Source organism: Panulirus ornatus, chromosome 59 (genome assembly GCF_036320965.1).
Source record: "Panulirus ornatus isolate Po-2019 chromosome 59, ASM3632096v1, whole genome shotgun sequence".
In the NCBI taxonomy this organism is placed as follows: Eukaryota; Metazoa; Arthropoda; class Malacostraca; order Decapoda; family Palinuridae; genus Panulirus; species Panulirus ornatus.
The window spans coordinates 12311487-12327082 of NC_092282.1; the positions used below are offsets into that span (position 1 = coordinate 12311487).

The 15596-nt window shown below is 39.2% G+C and overlaps 1 protein-coding gene across 1 annotated transcript in view; it reads left to right on the forward strand.

Annotated features, from left to right (window-relative positions):
- The window catches only part of LOC139767352 (neuroligin-4, X-linked-like), a 122085-nt gene that overhangs the window by 84164 nt on the left and 22325 nt on the right, over positions 1-15596 (forward strand). The window lies entirely within an intron of this gene.

The window sequence follows — 15596 nt, forward strand, 5'->3', positions numbered from 1 at the left end:
ACACATACACACACACACACACACAAATAAACACACACACAGACACACACACACACACACACATACACACACACACACACACAAATAAACACACACACAGACACACACACACACACACAGAGTAGTCTACGCCAGGTACCCATCTATCGACCAGCCCCAAGGGTAAGATAAACATGTGGGATAGATACAGACCGACTGCCGCGCCCAGGATTCGAACCCACTTTGGACCCGACCCCCTGGTGCACCAGCAGAGACTCAATCAATAACGTTAGCCACTGCACCACTAAGGATCGTGTGTGTGTGTGTGTGTGTGTGTGTGTGTGTGTGTGTGTGTGTGTGTGTGTGTGTGTGACGATTTCCACCTGGGTCTCCTCCTGCTTAGCCTAACAAGGCGACGAAATCTGATTCCATCTGTTGTGCGATGCAAATCTATCGCCCATCTTTAACCATCTGGTCCGACACCCATCTCTTCCCGGCCATCCATTGTGTGGCGACGAACGCGTCGTCCCAGAGTTTTGCGAACAATATTGATGGATATTTATCCCCACGACACGTCGCTCACTTTACACTCCCTCTTGTGATATAAGATATCAATATCTTCAAGCCTTTTCCTGAATAGTGGCGTCATCTCTTCTCCTGGCGCAAGGATGGACGTGAAAATTTCTTACGGCAGCGGAGAAATGTAAGAATAACGAAATGTGTAAAATTGTAATACATATTGCCTTACTTTTACCCAGGAGGGAATGCCAAAGATGGAATTTCATCTCGAAGCTGAAAGAGCATTCATATATATGTTCGATCTATGGATAATGCAACTTGTTTCGAAATGGCAGTAAGTGTAGTGTATAGTAAACTGATTCACGTAACAATATAGCTGTTCTTTGAAATGAGGTGGGGGGGTTGGAGGAGAAAGGGGAAGGGGGGCTGTTTAGTTTAGAAAGGAGTAAGTATCTTCATTCTACCTTCATTACCCAAAGCCTTCGTCCAACACATACCGTCAAAGTTTTCCACGTCACTGAATGCCACATTTAGTGGGTGTCTCTTTTAGCACACGTCTGTCCTCCTTGTTCTCTCATTAAGACATTTTCTTGCTTAAGGGTTTCCATAATATCCACAACCATCCTCTCCTCTTCCTCCTCCTTAACCATATCTATCCTAGATTTACTATGCCCCTCCTGTAAGCCAGAAACCACAGTTGCCTTATTTTCTTTCAATTTCCGTTTCATTATTCTGTTTAAGCGAACTTCCTATGAACTTAAAGCAATGTCTATGAGTTTCTTGTTCACGTATATGTAATCTAACTCGTCTACCACCTCATCCCTAAAACATTTACCCTTAAACGCCATCAGTACCTTCAAAGTTAATAAGAAAATATTACTGACTTAAAATATTTTGATCTACGTTCTAAACATTCTTTTCATAACTGTTATGCTGCGGGTCCATACCACAGCTATTTGCGTCCGAAGCCTCTCCTACTTCTAACCCTCGCAATCTCATCTTTCGTATCCTTGATACAATCAAGCGTGTTCCCCTTATCCTTCATTCCTTAATGTTATTCCATTATTTTCCTCCCTAACTACGTTTCTTAATGAGCTCGCTTCAGACCTTAATGATCCCAGCTCATCTCTTGGCTAGTTAGTTTCTCCTCCCTCAGGTGCTGCAAGAATGACCTCCTCCCTCACCCATCTTCCTCCTCTCCCTCACGTCTGATCATCATCCTAGTCTGATCACTAAGGAAGCCATTGAACCACAGTGGGTTGTCTGCCTGACCTGTATAATCCACTACTCCTGCCCCACTTCTTCTTCAGTACCATGACCTGGTCGACAATGTTCGTTGCACTTGCTTTGCAGTCTACTTCCACAGAGTCCTCCCCAGGCTACTCCCACAGACTACTCCTACAGGCTACTCCCACAGGCTGCTCCTACGGGCAACTCCCTCAGGGTACTCACTCAGGCTCCTTCTGCACGCTTCTCCTCAACCCTACAATCACCTCTCCCACAATTTCTCTTCGTTCTCACCTCCTCCTCACCCTCACGTTCATACTCACCCCTTCCATCCTCACCCTGTCTTCACACTCTTCCCTTTTGTTCTGACTCACCCTTCACACTCTTTCCACTCTCTGATTCTCCCTTCCCTTGCAAATTCTCCTTTTCTTGTCACCCTTCCCTTTCTAGTCTAGCTTGGTCCTCACTCGCCCTTCATACTCTCCTCTCCCTTCACATTCTCCCTAATGTCCTTATTCTTCCTACATACTCTCCCTACTTTCACACCCCCTCCCTTTGTCCATACGCTCCCTCTCGCCTCTCCCTATGCCATCTAACACCTCCAGATCTTGTTATAATACACCAGAGACGAAAGCTTCCCGAGGATGAATAAACTGTGTAATTGTATAAGTCTTGGGAGAATTATTATGACTACCATCAACAGTATATATATATATATATATATATATATATATATATATATATATATATATATATATATATATATATATATATATATATATATATATATATATATAGCGTTCCGTTGTTGGAAAACAAAAAGGAGGAATCTGACTGGACTACCATTTATAGTGTTAATCTGATTCGTCAAAAATGGAAATGTAACTTCAGTTCTATAAATGAGGCGAAAAATGGTAGAGATATATTTATATACATAGCCATGATGGGGTGATCGCGACCAATTTTACTTTTTTCAAAGACTACGGATGATGTGGAATATTTCAAACTTCATATGCTCTCCAATCAATAAATTTCCAATCCATTTGTTCAGTGACATGAACAATACATAATACTAATTTTGGAAGGTCAAGTAAAGGTCATCTTGGCGGTCACATGAGGGGGAGTGGGTGTATGCTGGCTCTTAATATATCATGACCTTTGCCATATATAGCTTTCCAAAGAGTGGAAACACGGGAAAAAAAAGAATAAAAAAGTATTTGTTATAATACAAGAAGTGCATTTCATGGCCATTTTTCACAAGCCTGAACAATACACATTATCTTCCCTCTGTGGGTCGGAATAAAGGTCATTATGAAGATCACAAGCGGTACTTTAATGATATACCATGACCTTCGACTTTTTTCCCTCATTTTGGTGTGGTGTTTAAGGGAAAGGAATGTGAACCCTGTGATGCACGTTACTACATTCGAGAGAGTCTCTCTCTCTCACTCTCTCTCTCTCTCTCTCTCTCTCTCTCTCTCTCTCTCTCTCTCTCTCTCTCTCTCTCTCTCTCTCTCTCTCTCTCTCTCTCTCTCTCTGACCCTGGCTGAGGCAGATCAGGTGGAAGGTTTTAATGAGGGTGACCTGGAGGAAGAGTCAGCGAAGGCGACCTGGAGACAATGAAGGTGACATTGAGGAGTTAGTGAAGGTGACTTGGCGACAATGAAGATGACTTTCAGGAGAGCTGATGAAGGCTATCTGCAGACAATGAAGGTGATTAAGATGACGAACCGAAGGTGACAATGAAGGTGATTAAGATGACTAACCGAAGGTGACAATGAAGGTGATTAAGATGACTAACCGAAGGTGACAATGAAGGTGATTAAGATGACTAACCGAAGGTGACAATGAAGGTGATTAAGATGACTAACCGAAGGTGACAATGAAGGTGATTAAAATGACTAACCGAAGGTGACAATGAAGGTGATTAAGATGACTAACCGAAGGTGACAATGAAGGTGATTAAGATGACGAACCGAAGGTGAAGTTGAGACAATGAAGGTGACTTTGCCACAACGAACTTCACCTGGACAGAGTGAGTTTGACCTGGAGGAATTGGTGAATGTGACATGGCGGCAATGAAAGTGACCTAAAATCAAAGGGGGGGAAGGCGGTAAACTGTAAGCCTTATTCATAAGCCTTATTCATGTTCTTCATCAACCTACAATGCATTTCGAAGATCAGCAAAAGGTCAATTAAGATAGGACACCTACGAAAATAGACATGAACATTTATAAACAGATCTGACAGATGGACAGACTCATCTGTCTTTTCATTCCTTGATTCAGAATAGGATAATGGAATATATGGTCATCATGGTAGAGCATAATAATGGTTAAATGGAGGGATTACGACCCCGAGAGCTTGTAGATAGCCTGGGTTAAAAACGCAAGCTGGAGAGAGAGAGAGAGAGAGAGAGAGAGAGAGAGAGAGAGAGAGAGAGAGAGAGAGAGAGAGAGAGAGAGAGAGAGAGAGAGAGAGAGAGAGAGAGTCCATCAGCGGCGTGTCACGTTATCATGGCTGATAAATGTTTTTATAGATGAGACGTAACGTGAGTGTGAAATGGGGTGCTTACTGGGGCATAGATAAAAGCATTATATATATATATATATATATATATATATATATATATATATATATATATATATATATATATATATATATATATATATATATATATATATATTTTTTTTTTTTTTTTTTGTTTGTCGCTGTCTCCCGCGTTTGCGAGGTAGCGCAAGGAAACAGACGAAAGAAATGGCCCAACCCACCCCCATACACATGCATATACATACGTCCACACACGCAAATATACATACCTACACAGCTTTCCATGGTTTACCCCAGACGCTTCACATGCCTTGATTCAATCCACTGACAGCACGTCAACCCCGGTATACCACATCGCTCCAATTCACTCTATTCCTTGCCCTCCTTTCACCCTCCTGCATGTTCAGGCTCCGATCACACAAAATCTTTTTCACTCCATCTTTCCACCTGTATATATATATATATATATATATATATATATATATATATATATATATATATATATATATATATATATATATATATATATATATATATATATATATATATATATATATATATATATATATAATAATCCCTACATGCACGACTCTAGACAACATTCACTATGCCAGAATAAACTTTGACTAGTTCCACACAACGTGGACTTCATTAATTAACTTTATAATGGGAGGGGAAAATTTATAAACACTTGGGAGCGAGTAATTTGATGAAGGAAGCGCACGAGAGGACATGGCTTCGAAAATTTGTCGAGCTTGGATTTGTCCCTCAAATCTGCCGGTAATTTCCTGGGGAATTTTCCTGTGCTTAAAGCTCTTAGCTTTGCTGTATATTCTTATTATTGTACGTTTTATGGAACCGTAATTATTGTACGTTTTATGGAAACGTACTTATTGTACGTTTTATGGAAAAGTAATTATTGTACGTTTTATGGAAACGTACTTATTGTACGTTTTATGGAAACGTAGTTATTGTACGTTTTATGGAAACGTAATTATTGTACGTTTTATGGACACGTCATTAGTGAAACGTTTTATGAAAACGTAATTTGTGTAAGCCGATTACCTAGTATGTGTTTCATCATATATATGGATACAAATACAAATACAAAACAATTATTAAGTAATTTTCAAAATGATTATACGCATGTTGATGTAATACCGTCTCAAGTCAACATCTACTGTACCCTCATCTGTAATTCTCACTGTAATAACTTGCTTCAAACTCACCTACACTCTCGTCCTCTAACGTCTCTGTAATTCGCAGCTGTATTCGCTACTGTAATCCAACTGTAATTATCATGACTTGTAATCTCCTGTTGTAAACTTTATTAGAATTGTAATCTCCTGTTGTAAACTTTATTAGAATTGTAATCTTCTGTTGTAAACTTTATTAGAATTGTAATCTTCTGTTGTAAACTTTATTAGAATTGTAATCTCCTGTTGTAAACTTTATTAGAATTGTAATCTCCTGTTGTAAACTTTATTAGAATTGTAATCTTCTGTTGTAAACTTTATTAGAATTGTAATCTTCTGTTGTAAACTTTATTAGAATTGTAATCTTCTGTTGTAAACTTTATTAGAATTACTACTGTAAGTTTTACAGAAATCCTGTCTGTTAACCCCACCACTAATCTAGCTGTGAAGTCCTCGTGAACGCTGCTGTGGAGTTGTAAGTCCTGCTTTTGTGTACTCGTGAATGCTGCTGTGGAGAGAGTTCAGTTGTAGGTCCTGCTTTTGTGTATACTTTAAGAAAAACGCCAGAAATAAACGTATAAACGACAGCAGTCACGGGGACACTAGAAGGCTAATGTGCGACAGAGGGGAGTCGGTGATCGCTTATAAAAGTACTGAGCAAAATTTACATTTTTTTTTTTTTTGTCAAGATAAATGATTTTTTGTTTTAGCCAACCCAGTCGTAGGTCTAATCAGGCCTTCTGTTCTCTCTGTCTTTCTCATGTAAACTCATGTAAACTTTGGTATGAATGTCTTTGGGTTTCCCCTTGTGTAAGCATCGCTATAATCATCATCGTTGAACCAACTATGATATCAATTGCCAAACGTAAATTCTAGTTATGTATAAATTCTGGTTTGCTTCGTCCATCTGTTGCATTACGGTACGTAAGCACTGGTAGGTCAGCTGGGAAAACAGATGCCTCAGAAAGGATATAGATAGGTGGGGTCAGGTCTATACCACACGATAAACGTGTAAGAATCACACGGTAAACGAGTATAGGGTAAGAATAAACGAAGAGTAAACGAAGGTGATGAGGGCTTTCAGATGACAATAGAAAAATAAAAAAAGATGAATATCGCTCATAGATACTGCATGATAATACTGGGGATGACATTGCGATAAATGAATTATCAGTACAGGCGGGACAGATGTAATTACTGATTGGACTCGAGATAATGGATTTATAAACTCGTGGGGAAAAAATCATAATTGACATCCCCGTTTTCCTTTTAATGCTGAAGGAACTGTAATAGTACAGAGACTGTGTTCTTAACAAGTAGGCAGCTGTAACTCGTTCTTAACCAACACGTAGCATAGTCGTACCTGTGGTTTTATCTCATATGAGAGGAAGTTCTCTTTCTTCAACAGAACCGATAATATACGGAAAGATTTACCAATTAGAGTAGTTGAGAGGAATACCATAGGGACGTTCGAGCAATGGACTTGATCAATGTTTTGCTCCAAATGCATGATTCACACCACCTACACCTCCTTAGCTAGAGGACGAGTTCACACAAGTCGTCCATTTGGTCGTCCAGGCGCACCTACCACAGTCGTCATCTTATGCACCCAAGATGACCCATCCCCACACCCTCCAGGATAGCCATCTCCCTCCCCATCTACCTAACCCACCCCAACGCCATCAACTTCTAATTCTTTGAAAACACTTTTATCTTTTCTTTTTTTTTTAGGGTCGTACCTAAAGTCGTCCCTAAGGCCGCCCCGGTGGTCGTCCTCTTGGCAACTCAGGTCGTTCCCGCTTTACCCAAGACTGGATGTCAGGGACCATTACACATAACAGTGCTGTGTTGGCCGGAAGCCAGAAAGAGAGAGGAAAAAAATATTGCGATGTATTAGCAATAAAAACACAGCCTCTATACAACGCGGAAGTACTGCATATATTCTACATATATATATATATATATATATATATATATATATATATATATATATATATATATATATATATATATATATATATATATATATATATATATATATATATATATATATATATATAAATATATATATGTAAGGCATGTGTACGTGTAGGAAGAGAGGAAAGTGATTGGTTCTCAGTGAATGTAGGTTTGCGGCAGGGGTGTGTGATGTCTCCATGGTTGTTTAATTTGTTTATGGATGGGGTTGTAAGGGAGGTAAATGCAAGAGTCCTGGAAAGAGGGGCAAGTATGAAGTCTGTTGGGGATGAGAGAGCTTGGGAAGTGAGTCAGTTGTTGTTCGCTGATGATACAGCGCTGGTGGCTGATTCATGTGAGAAACTGCAGAAGCTGGTGACTGAGTTTGGTAAAGTGTGTGGAAGAAGAAAGTTGAGAGTAAATGTGAATAAGAGCAAGGTTATTAGGTACAGTAGGGGTGAGGGTCAAGTCAATTGGGAGGTGAGTTTGAATGGAGAAAAACTGGAGGAAGTGAAGTGTTTTAGATATCTGGGAGTGGATCTGTCAGCGGATGGAACCATGGAAGCGGAAGTGGATCATAGGGTGGGGGAGGGGGCGAAAATTTTGGGAGCCTTGAAAAATGTGTGGAAGTCGAGAACATTATCTCGGAAAGCAAAAATGGGTATGTTTGAGGGAATAGTGGTTCCAACAATGTTGTATGGTTGCGAGGCGTGGGCTATGGATAGAGATGTGCGCAGGAGGATGGATGTGCTGGAAATGAGATGTTTGAGGACAATGTGTGGTGTGAGGTGGTTTGATCGAGTAAGTAACGTAAGGGTAAGAGAGATGTGTGGAAATAAAAAGAGCGTGGTTGAGAGAGCAGAAGAGGGTGTTTTGAAATGGTTTGGGCACATGGAGAGAATGAGTGAGGAGAGATTGACCAAGAGGATATATGTGTCGGAGGTGGAGGGAACGAGGAGAAGAGGGAGACCAAATTGGAGGTGGAAAGATGGAGTGAAAAAGATTTTGTGTGATCGGGGCCTGAACATGCAGGAGGGTGAAAGGAGGGCAAGGAATAGAGTGAATTGGAGTCATGTGGTATACAGGGGTTGACGTGCTGTCAGTGGATTGAATCAAGGCATGTGAAGCGTCTGGGGTAAACCATGGAAAGCTGTGTAGGTATGTATATTTGCGTGTGTGGACGTGTGTATGTACATGTGTATGGGGGGGGGGGGGGTTGGGCCATTTCTTTCGTCTGTTTCCTTGCGCTACCTCGCAAACGCGGGAGACAGCGACAAAGTATAAAAAAAAAAAAAAAAAAAAAAAAAAAAAAAATATATATATATATATATATATATATATATATATATATATATATATATATATATATATATATATATATATATATATATATATATATATATATATATATATATATATTTATATATATATATATATATATATATATATATATATATATATATATATATATATATATGTATATATATATATATATATATATATATATATATATATAACATATCTACCTATAGCATCATAAAACTTTTTATAAAGCTATAGACAGTAATGCGATGATTCAGCCACCTGTTAACTGAAAACATAAACTACTAATTTATCCAGAACAATTTTACTAACAAAATAAATACAATTACGTAACTTTCCCAAGCTTCTGCAGACCGTAATAGTTATGTTATTCATCGTTATATTAGCCTTTTCAACGATGACTTGAAACGGAAAACAGACAGGGAACAGTAAGGCTTACAATGTACGACAAAATAGTTATAGAAGTTTATCAAGAAGAACCAGTGCAAACAAAGCTATGTAAACCTCCCAGTTTTAACTCAAACGCCAACAAGATGGGTGTATAACCTAAACCGAAAGAACTGGGAGGACATCAAGGAATTGTAACGTGGCCAACAGCTGATACCAGCATACGGTGCATTGACCTTGTATGTAACAGACGGGAGAAACAACAAAAATTATATGTATCTGTTTATCTAGGGAGTTCGTTGGACATATATACATATGAATGTATTTACGTATGCCTGTGGTGTGTGTGTGTGTGTGTGTGTGTGTGTATGTGTGTGTGACTAGCTCATTCCATGGCCCAAGTCGTCTCAAGGTTTTTGATGCACACGATTAAATAATAAAACAAAAAGAAAAGAAATATCCATTTGTTTCAGAAGAGACGGGAACGATGGGAAAAATACATGATAAATATATGACAAATTACGAGATTGTGACACAACCCCATCCCCCATCCCATCCCTTGTGGCTCTCGCTCTCTCTCTCTCTCTCTCTCTCTCTCTCTCTCTCTCTCTCTCTCTCTCTCTCTCTCTCTGGGGGGATCGGGACGCTGGTAGTGACATATCACTTCTCTTGGGGGCAGGGTCGGGATAGGGAGCGTGATATCTTTGGAAAGGGGATGAAGGACGAGACCCTCCTGTAGTTTAACAGCCTGCCAGCCTGTGTAGAACATGGTGATGGCGTCCGTACGAAGACCTCTCCTTGTCTCTTTCCCCTCCCCCTCTACAAGCTTGATCTATCCTCTCCTCCTCCTCTCCTCCTCACTCACCACCAACTCTCTTACGAAAGCATCTATCGCCCCCATGTGGGAATACTTCAGTACGGCGCGGATCACCCTGCGTCCACATGAGGGCGTCAATACACTGTCACCTTTTTTTTCTTCTCTCCCTCTCTCTACTGACCTATAAGAGTCAGGGAATCGCTTCGTAAATCACCTGCCATCGCGAATAGTGTCTAAACGTTCGATGCGTCTCCTGCGAAAATATTCCTATTCTCTATATCAAGAATAATGTTTCTTCAAGACAAAAGACCCGAAGATTCCCCCCACCCCGATCTTTTTTTTCTTCTAACTAATACACAGATGATAAACCCCACGACTCCTCAAACCCTCCACTAAATCACAGTCCTTTAACGAGGTCGTCTACCAAAAAATTCATTCTCGTTTGGAGTGGACATTTTGCTTATACCAGCTTCGTTGAACCATAATTGTCCAGGAATATCAATGTCGTATGTGATTCAGAGAGTCGAGACAACCTTTAAGATGAAGTATGGCTTGCTAGACGTCGGCAGAATTTGAAGATTCTTCAGCTTCCTTCTTCTTTCACTGATTTCAATGAATTCTCTCGAAGGCGTAGGGGTCTGGGGTTGAGGGAGGTCCCTTTCCCACAATGATCCAACATTTCTTGGACGACATGCCATCTGTATCGCCAGCTGGTCCTTAGGATAATCCCATGTGGTTCGCTCAGCAGTCATCTCAGTCATTGAATTAACGATCTCATTAGCTCTTTGTGATCAGCCAGATGAAGACTGGTGCACTAAGTAAAGATCCAGCAATTATGAGACGTTTATCTGAATGGATTATTGAGCTGTGTTCCTTTCCATAAGAAATTCGTCTGATTTCATGTCTTGACGACATATAAATTTCCCAGTTAGATTTCTTTTCCTGTGTGCGTTTTTTTGAACGTGACAGGAACAGCGCCCTCTCCACACATCGAGTTAAATCTTAAGGGAGCCAGTGGAAAGACGAATCTAAGACTCTTCCTAAGACTTCGAAGACAAAAGAGGTTCTTCGTCCATTGAGTCTGGCTTTGGTTTGAAGGAAAAGTATAAGACAGAGTTCTCCTTCCGTTCCAAGATTTCCATCCAAGGGAGGGAAAGCCGGGTTTCTCTTCATAAGAACTTCGAAATGGAATCAGCAGACGAACGGCACAAACCATTTGTCAGCACATATGAGCAACAGCCATAAAAACTCTCGAGACGCATACCATTACGTTCCAATCCACCGATATATATATATATATATATACATATATATATATATATATATATATATATATATATATATATATATATATATATATATATATATATATATATATATATAGTTAGCTTTCAGTAAATTCTGTGGAAGTGAGCTTATTTCACCCTTCTATGACTCATAAAAGACTCACAGGTAGATTACTGGGTGTGTACCTTTTCACTGAAGCGTCATATATATAAACATATATATATATATATATATATATATATATATATATATATATATATATATATATATATATATATATATATATATTCTCAACTAATGTTAAAGGTAAAATTGCAGTACATGATAGCAGGTTGATGTGCATAGATTTTAAATGAAACGCTTCAAAAATGAATCCTTTCAGTGAAGAAGAAAGTAGAGACGAGGCACAAGATTGTGGGTGGGTGAGTCGAATACATACGTTGTATATGAAGCATTTTCGAAATTAATCTCTCCAGTGAAGTTGAGAGAAAGAGTGAAGCAGACAAAGAGTTCAGTGGTTTCGGGAGATAATCTCTACCTCTCAGTTGAGATCATTTAAGAATGAATCATTTCCCTGAAGGAGTGAGCGAACTTAGCAAACAGTTGAGGAAACCTTTCAGAAGTTAATGTCTCTCTTTCCGAAATCAAAGAAGCGAAGCCTCGGAGCGAGAAAAGCGGGAGCGTCGGATGCAACAAACGACCCGGCTTCAGAGGTAAACAAACCGGATTCGAACACCACAAAAACCCTCACTGCTTCCTTCCACCGGTGCTAATGTATGTCTTCATTTCCGGTGGCTCGTTAACGAGAGCTCGAATTGCGTCAAGATGGGTGGGTCACCGTGGCCAAATAAAAACGAGGAAAAAGAAAATCTTATCCTTTTAATGGGAGTAAATTTAGATAGGTTGGATTTCTGAAAGAGGATTTATGAATTGTTAAAAGGAGGTTTTACTGATGTAGGACACCAGGCATGACGAAACTATGTATTTCTTCGTAAGCTCGCTAGTCAATAACAGGAGAGGATATGATATGGATTGCAAATTGCCACAGTGCAAGACCCTGGTATATGATGTATCATAAATGGTGCAATTTGTAGCCACCATGCAAATTGAACGAGGGGAAATATGTAAATATACAACTGTGTTTCATTTCCTAAGTAACTTTGGGTAATATGAAAATTGATATCAGAATTAATCTTATGAAATATCCAACAATATACGAATAACTTTTGAAGGTTTAGAACATATCTCGAACAGCAATTTTCAAACAATTTTTCACTGATTGTCGATTTCTATTTCAAAAAACATAATGCTTGTCGACTCACAACATCAAATATAGGAAGATAATCGACTTACGATATATATGTATATTATATATGTATATTATATATGTATATTATAAATATATATATATATATATGTATATATATATATATATATATATATATATATATATATATATATATATATATATATATATATATATATATATATATATATATATATATATATATATATATATATATATATATATATATATATATATATATATATATATATATAATATGCCTGGAGTTATGGGGAAAGATTTTCGTGGTTCCTTCATTTGCTATTCCCCCAGCTGTCAGGCAGAGGGGTACATTGGTTTTATATATGATGCTGTATATAAACCTACGCAAGTAATGAAGTTTTTAAGGCTGGAGGTTAAACGTAAAGGCCACTGGGTTTTCTTCAATAAGCTTTTTTTTTTTTTGCACATCTGGTAACGAGACGATTGGATGAAAGCCAAATTGTATACAGCAGATACTACAGGCATAGCACTTCATCTGATTACTTTTGGGATTGGGGGAGAGAAGGGGTGTCAGAGGTCAATATATCGCTACCAAATACTAATAGACAGTTATATCATGACTGAGAGATTTTGGATACGAACCAAACCGGTGTCACAGATATGAAATATAAATATATAAACAGGATTGATCAAACTTTCGAGTTCATAGGTCATAGATCACAAGGCTTGGTATATTTGAACACAAGGGGCTCATCGATGGGTGTGGACGAAATTGATATTACAAACACAACAATGGGATGTTCTATGTATGATGGAAATGTTTGAATGCCATGACCACAGAAAGCGGTAGGTCACCAGGTTATGCGTTATTTGATATACACAGTATCTGATTAGTTTAGTGAATGTCTATCGCCCAAAAGTGTATCTATGGATACTGAATACAGAGTTCTGTGTTTGGACGCTTAGAGACAAAGGTTAAAGATGTGATTGAAGAATACCACTGAATGTTTGTGTGCACTGGTAATGAGGGGGACCTAGAAATTGGTTGTTGACTAAATCTGGGCCGTGAAAACTTCAGATAGAGCTATACATCTTGAAAAATGGGGCTTGGGGGGAAAAGGGAGAGGTCAGAGGTCATGGTCAAAGGGCGACAGTCATTAGTAAGAACCAAACCATATGTAAAGGGTTGTTACCCAACCCGTTGGCTTGTGTCAATATCAATGATGATTAGCCACTATTAATGCTCCCAGATGAAGCAATCCTGGAACTGTGTGTATATGTCCCCTGCAATAACCAGGAATGAGGGAGATTAGTCTGATATTCAATGATGGTCATTGATGATTTCTTTTTCCTCCTCCTCTATTACCTGTGGGGTAGTTCAGCCGATTGGCTTGTCGACTGCCGGATGCTAATCATTATGATAAAGGTACGCTCATCCAAAAACATACTTTCATTGCAAGTTTATTCATATATTCAAATACGATGAGCTTCGCAGCGTTCTAAATCGGCATTATGATAACGAAAAGATATGATAATGCTCTATGCATTAGCATTACCCACATTAGCCTTCCTTAGCCACAAATTAAATAGCGCTACATGGAAGGTGTGCTCGTTCTGCATAATTGCAAAGAGAAGGATCATTAGGCCATTTCATTAAACTGATAATTTCTTGATTCATTATCCTCTCTTTTTTTTTTCATGGGTATCGGTTTTTGTGCTCGTATTTGCTTGTCTATGTCAGGTTCAGGGATGTGAATCTATCCTGTATCTGAACTCATCTTAAATGATGACAGCTCCCCTTTAGAATTCATTTCTGTCGTGCTTGAAAAGCGTATGAGAACCTTAATTCTCACCTTTAAGCTAGCTTGATGGGGAAAATAGCTAGTTCGGAGCAGCAGCTAGCAGAAGGTCTAGTAGTAGAGGTAAATAGCTAACTAGGAGATGCCGTGAGCACCTCTGCGAATCTAGTGATATGGATAAATAGCTAACTAGGAGTAGCAGTGAGCACCTCTACGAATCTAGCGGTATGGGTAAATAGCTAACTAGGAGCAGCAGTGAGCACCTCTGCGAATCTAGCGGTACTTGTAAATAGCTAACTAGGGGCTGCAGTGAGCACCTCTGCGAATCTAGCGGTAGGGGATAAATAGCTAACTGGGAGCAGCAGTGAGCACCTCTGCGAATCTAGCGGTAGGGGTAAATAGCTAACTAGGAGCTGCAGTGAGCAAAGGATCAAGCGGTATGGGTAAATAGCTAGCTGACTAGGAGCAGCAGTGAGCAGAAGATCTAGTGCTCTGTATGAAGATTATCTACTCGGTCTATCGGATTATATTCTATCGAGAGGATATGATATCTGTAGAAATAATTTTTTTTTATAATTTCATCTCTCCTGCAGTATTACATATCCAGACAACCTATTTCAGTATGAAGTAACTTCCTGAATATGGATTTCCGTGTGACAATAACGAATTATCCATTCGACCAGTTTCATAATACACACACACACACACACACACACACACACACACACAATAAAGATAACGATAAGGTCCAAGTTTAAGGATGAAAGACTAATAGGTTTACGTGATGTTCGAGCTATGCATCCACCTTCCAACGCACAGCCAAATTGTAGCTAGTGTCAGTATTCAGTCAATTAAACATTTTCCTAGAAGTCAGCACCGAATCATTCTTTCATCCATTTTCCTAGCTCTGCACCGAATCATTCTTTCATCCATTTTCCCTGGCTCAGCACCGAATCATTCTATAGTCCATTTTCCTAGCTCAGCACCGAATCATTCTTTCATCCATTTTCCCTAGCTCAGCACCGAATCATTCTTTCGTCCATTCCCCTAGCTCAGCACCGAATCATTCTCTCATCCATTGAACAGAACCACAACACAGTTCACAAACCCCCTTAGAGCCTCAGGGTTTAGTACAATCTGTGAAAACTCGACGATTTCACACGTAACCAAATCGAGTCATTTCTCCTCACACAAGCAGGTGTTAGCATGTCAACACTGCCTCCCTGCCATGTAATGTCATCCCTTGACACCTCACCTTTCCACCTCCT